Genomic DNA, 5,785 nt, shown 5'->3' with positions numbered 1-5,785 from the left:
GGCCCAGGCTGGAGGAGGACCAGGCTCAGCTGGGGCTGCTTTGGGGCCTAGTCCGGAGGGAGGCCCGGCACAGCCAGAGCCTTGTGGCAGCAGTCCAACTCTCAAGTTCAACCTTTAACCATAACCTAAAATGGTAACCGTAGTGAAAGGTAGTGGCAGATAGAGCTGCTTTACTGTGTTTTAATTTTCCCAAGAATAGTGAAGGACTCAAGCTAGTAAAGAAAGACCCCTTTCTGAAGAGCAGGACTCAGAAGGTATTACCAGAGAGCAGATCTCCCAGTAGAGATTCTTCCCCTTAGACAGCCAGCCCTTAAATGAGGTTAGGGGGGGCTGGGACCAGGCTCCACCCCTTTTCTGCACAGGTGAAACGCTTCCAGCTGTGCTCCGCAGCAGACCATGTTTTAACAAAGGTGAAAGCCTGTGAAACAAAAGAATCCCTTCTTACTTGTTTCACGTTTGTGTTTGTTGACCGCAGTTCCAACCAGGTGGACTCTCAATGTCTTGCAAGCGACACCTAGAAGCAGGTACAGGCAGGAGGCACAGCACCCTGCAACCTCCAGGTGAGTGACAGCAGCCAGGCAGGGCTTTGGGCTCTGCAGGGTGATTGTGTGGAGCATTATGCACAGGAACAGCTGAGTCTAAAGATGATGGCAGAGCTGCAGAGCTAAGCATAATGGAGAGGCACAGCGGCTCAGCTCGTTTCCCACCGTAACGCAGGAAATAAGAGCCACGAGGGAAATGCAGACGCACTGTGCTTTCCTCTTTTGTCTCATGCCTTCTGGCCCTGTCAGAGGGGAGGAATGAGCTGCGCTTCCGCAGAGACGTTCCTCTCACAGCCACTCACCCCTCAGGTTGGAGCATTCCTGGCTGCAGGGTGGGAAAGCCAGTTCTTGCCTGGTGGTATCTGCAAAGCTGAAAAAGAAAGACAAACTATGGCCTCTTCTCTCATAAAGTGAGAGGGGAGATCCTGTGCTATTGGGCTGCAGTCAAGAGTCTGAGAGAGTCTGTGTTGTGTGAGATTTTAGAGAGAGCGCTGAGGAGTGTGGGAGCAGTGCAAACCTGCCGGGATGCTTTTACTTTCAGGGGCCTTTGTGCAAATGTTCATGTCCTAGAAGCACGTGGCGGAGCACGTCCTGGGATCAAGGTGCCATGGACTGGAAAATGCAGCTCTGGACATACAGGCTTGGCGGAGTTCCTGTGTGAAGACAAAACTCCCAGTACTCCAGAAACGTGGAGGCAGAAGAGCAGTGACAAGGTATCTGTATGTCTGTCAGTATATGTGCACAGCAGGCCCAGCTGCCCCTGCTTCCTCCCTCCACCGGATCTTCTGCTCCTGGAGTCTCCTGTGGCATTGGTGGCGTGGGGCAAGTTATTTTGTCAAGCAGGATCTACCATTCGTAAACCCATTCTGACTGGGCCCGATCCCCTAGTTGACCTTTAATTAATCTCAACATTATCCTTTCCATAAGCTATCCTGGCCCTGAGGTAAGACTGATAGGTCTGTAGCTACCATGCTCATCTTCTGGCCGTTTCTGAAGATGTGCGTCATATTTGCCAGTCTCCAGTCCACCTGCATGTTTCCATTTAGCCAGGACTGCTGAAGGACGATGGCGTGTGTCTTGGCAACCACATCCACCAACTCCCTCAGCACTCCAAAGTGCAGTCCATCTGGCCCCGTGAACTCGAGCATCCAGCATTCGGTGCAGGTCCAAAATCATCTCATTGTGGATAATGCAGGGCCTATTCAGTTCCCCATCCTTATCTACCAGCACGGGGGATTTTTTCCCAGGGAGTAACAAGTCTTGCTATTAGCGACTGAGGCAACAAAGGCATTAAGTTCCTCAGCCTTATCCTGATCCTTGGTCACCAAGTTGCCCTCGGCGTCCAACAAGGGATGGAGATTCTCCCTTGCCCTCCTCTTGCTGTTGATGTATTTATAGAAATATTCATTGTTGTCCTTCACCTTACTGTCCGAGCTCAGTTCTAGCTGTGCTTTGGCTTTTCTAATTTTCTTCCTGCACAGCTTTGCTACGTACCTGTAATCATCATAAGTAGCTTGACTACTCTTCCACAAACCATAATCTTTCATTCTGCTCTTGAGTTCCAGTCGAAGGTCTCTGTTCAGCCAGTCCAGGAGTGCGTGGGCAGACAAAGAAGCGTTGTGCAGGCAGGGAAAAATGAGTGCTGTGGGTCCTGGGAGCAGCAATGCGTGAGGCTCCTCCTGCTTGTGCTCTTCCGCTGGAACGTCCCTTTGGTTTTCTACTTGGGAGAATATTTGAACCCGTTGAAAAAGGTCTGACTTGAAGCGAGGGTGCAGAGCAGATTTAACCTCTGCAGGCGTGTATGCCAGAGCATGAAGCATCGTCAACAAGCACGGGGTAGCACCAGCTTGAAACAGGGGAAGCTTCCACAGAGCCCCCAAATGGAGTCCCAGGGTGATGAGATGAAGCTGATTTTGGCAGCATTAAAGGTGGTTTTCCAGGATCTGTGCCTTCTAGGGCTGGGGGCTGTCACTGGGGTTGCTTTCACAGGACACCCCCCAGCCCACCTCAGGACCCACGGGGAGTCTGTCGGTGACAAATGTGTCACTGAGTGACAGCATCAGGGTGGGAATGTGTGGAACACAGTGCCCAGGGCAGAGCCAAGCGGCGCTGGGGGGGGGTCAGCCCCAAGGAGAAAGCCTCCCCCATGGAAGAAATGGATTGCTTAATGCCGTGGGTGAGATGTTGTAGAACAGCAAATTAATGAGGTTAAAAGGTGCCGCCCGGGTACTGTGGGAACCTCCTCCCACCCTGCAAGTGCTGTCCAAAGCTCTCCAGTGCCCCCTGCTGCTCTTTGCAGTTCCCCACTAAGCTCCCGTTGTCTCCCAGTATTGTCCAGTCTCCTTGTGCAAACTCAGTGCCCCCCAGTGCTGCCTGGAGCCACCCCAGTGCTGTATGCGGCCCTCAGTAGCCTCCCAGTGCCCCCCAGTGGACTTCCCAGTGCCTCCAGTAGTGCCCAGTGCCCCCAGTTCAACACATGCACTGCTCAGCACGTGACCGTCGCCTTCCCCAGGAACAAAACAAGGCAACAGAGACGTTGACAGCAGCGATGGTGATGGAGATGTTCAGACTGGAGGAGCTCTTGGCTCGCTGCAGCCACCCCAGCATCCCCAGAGGTGGGCACGGGGACCTGGGAGGGCTTTGGTGCTGCACAAACGACTGCAGGCAGAGGTGTAGGAAAGTGAACGCCAAGCATTTAATAATTGAACGTACAAAACAGCAAATAAATGACAGTAGATATTCCCAACCATTTCCCACCCTGACAATTATTTCTGATCCCACCCCCTAAAATTCCCACCCTCTAATTAATTTCCCACCCCCCAGCTCCCACCCCGCAATCAATTTCTCACCTTCCCCCCCCCCGCCCCCCCCCCGCCCCCGGCTCCCTCCCACCAATAGTTCCCTCCCTCTGCAAAACACTTCCCAGCCCCCCAGATTCCCACCCCAATAATTCCTTCCTCCAAATTCCAACAATTTCGGAGTGCAACATGATCAGAGTACAATTTCCCACCCAGAATTGCCACCCCACAAAATTCCCTCCCCCTCCCCACATCTCCAATGCCAGCAGTCACGAAGTCCAATCCTTTTTGATGCCAACCATCTCCCACGGCAGCCATTTCTCACCCCAGCAGTTCCCCACCCCCCAAATTCCCACCCCAACAATATCACAGTAGAGCCATTTCATTTCCAACCTCAAAAAGATGCCAGCGCCCCAAGAATTCCCACCCCAAATTCCCTCCCCCCACCCATTCCCCACCCCAGATTCCCACCCCAACAATATCACAGTACAGCCCTTTCATTTCCAACCCCAAAAAGATCCCAGCACCCCAAGGATTCCCACCCTCAGTTCCCACCCAAAGAATTCCCACCCCAAATTCCCTCCCCCCACCCATTCCCCACACCAACAGTTCCCCACCCCACAACCACCCCCCACCCTAATATTTGCCACCCCAGTAATTCCCACCCCCCAACCATTTCCCACCCCCCAGCCAACATTTCCCAGCCCAAAGCTTTGACAGTCCAACACTTTTGCGGTCCATCAGCTTCAGAGTCCCGCATTGCCCCAGCCCAAGATGCCGTTTGTGGACAGCCCAGGTTTGGAGGGGGAAGGCTGGGGCCAGTGCTGGTGCCCCCGGAACACTGCCGCTGCTCTCTGGGCATCGTGGGGGCCAGCGAGGAGCCCAGGGCTACAGGGAGCCGTGTTTGTCGGCTATGGCCACGTCTCCTGCTACACCAAGTGGGCCGGTTTCTTGGCACGCTCCCTCTCGAGCGCCTGTTGGGCTGTGATGGGCACCGAGTCCTCCTGCTGCGCGCCGTGCTGACACAGCCAGCTTCGCCTAGCGCCGGTGTTTGTGGCCTGGAACATCCTGGCCCCGCGGCAGCTTCCTCTTTCTGGCTGGGACGTGCCCGGTGCTGTTGCCTTTTGTGGTGGTGCAGGCGGGCGCTGGGCACTTGGCTGGCTCGGTGCTGTCCCCATGGTGCTTGTCTGCCACCCGGCAGGAGATGCATCCGGGTGGCAGGGCCAGGCGGGCGAGAACCACGTGGGGCTGCCTCCGCTGCACCCGTTCCATGACCTGTCCACTTTGCGTGAAAGGAGGCACAGGGTGCTTGGCTGGCTCGGTGCTGTCCCCGTGGTGCTTGTCTGCCACCCGGCAGGAGATGCATCCGGGTGGCAGTGCCAGGCGGGCGAGAACCACCCGGGGCTGCCTCCGCTGCGCCTCTTCCATCAGATGTGCTGTGTGGGGCAACAGGGGTGTGGGGGCAGCCAGGGGGGGCGGCAGTGCCAGGCGGGTGAGAACCACCCGGGGCTGCCTCCGCCGCGCCTCTTCCATCAGATGTGCGGTGCGGGGCGACGGAGGCGCAGGGGCAGCCAGGGGCGTCGGCACGGGCAGCTCCGGGGATGCTGGCTGCCAGCAGAGCGAGTTGCTGAGGAGCCCTGGTTCAGGTTGTGTCTCTTTGCTCAGCTCCCTGCTGGCCCTGGAGGAGTCAGAGTGCTCTGTGATGGAAGAAGAGGAGTCGAGGCTGCTGGAGACATCTGGGCTCAGTGGCTCCGTGGCAGTGATGCACTGCATCAGCTCTTCCATTTGGCAGCTGTTCGCAGTGTCTTTGGTCCCCTCTCTTGTGACACCGGGCAGGTCCTGGTTGTGCTGGGGGACCTCCAGAGCACTCGCCGCTTCTGAAAAAGCAAGAACATCCCCCCGAACGATGATGGCAGTCTTCCCACACCCGCTCGGTGCAGGCACCCACCCGTCACCTCTGCAGACCACAGTCTCACCGTCAATCCAGGTGAGCAAATTGTCAATTTCCACATCGTTGTCAAGTCTGTCGGTGCTGGGTGTCTCTTCTGGAAAAGGCAGAAAATCCCCAGCGGGGCAATGCCAGCTTTCCCACGCCCACTCAGTGCAGACACCCCCCCACCAGCTCTGCTGCCCCTCAGAGAGAGACTCACCATTGTTGATCCACGTGAGCAGGTCATCAATGTCTGCGGTGTCGTACAGGATGCCTGTCTTGGATGTCACTTCTGGAAAAGGAAGAAAATCCCCGGTGGGGCAATGCCAGCTTTCTTTCCCACACCCACTGGGTGCCAACGACCCCCGCCAGCTCTGCTGCCCCCAAACTCACCGTCGTTGAGCCATGCCAGGAGATCATGGATGTCCGCGATGTCCTCCGGGATGTCTGCGCTCGTTGTCACTGCTGGGAAAGCAAGGACATCCCCAGTGGGGCAGTGGCAGCTTTCCCACAGC

The 5,785-nt window shown here is 56.2% G+C and overlaps 1 long non-coding RNA gene across 2 annotated transcripts; it reads left to right on the top strand.

Annotated features, from left to right (window-relative positions):
- The first annotated feature begins 291 nt into the window (after nucleotides 1–291).
- LOC101748218 lies at nucleotides 292–5,142 on the top strand. Of its 2 annotated transcripts, XR_005862579.2 has the most exons (4): nucleotides 292–560; nucleotides 1,084–1,255; nucleotides 2,102–3,157; nucleotides 5,006–5,142. It is a non-coding gene; the product is annotated as an uncharacterized LOC101748218 (long non-coding RNA). The 2 variants fall into 2 exon arrangements; XR_005862578.1 differs by lacking the exon at nucleotides 5,006–5,142 and having other exon boundaries at nucleotides 309–560; nucleotides 2,102–3,267.
- Nucleotides 5,143–5,785: the final 643 nt, after the last annotated feature.

Source organism: Gallus gallus, chromosome 10, assembly GCF_016699485.2.
Source record: "Gallus gallus isolate bGalGal1 chromosome 10, bGalGal1.mat.broiler.GRCg7b, whole genome shotgun sequence".
In the NCBI taxonomy this organism is placed as follows: Eukaryota; Metazoa; Chordata; class Aves; order Galliformes; family Phasianidae; genus Gallus; species Gallus gallus.
The sequence above is the reverse complement of the archived record's forward strand: the minus strand, read 5'-3'. Positions and strand labels throughout refer to the sequence as shown.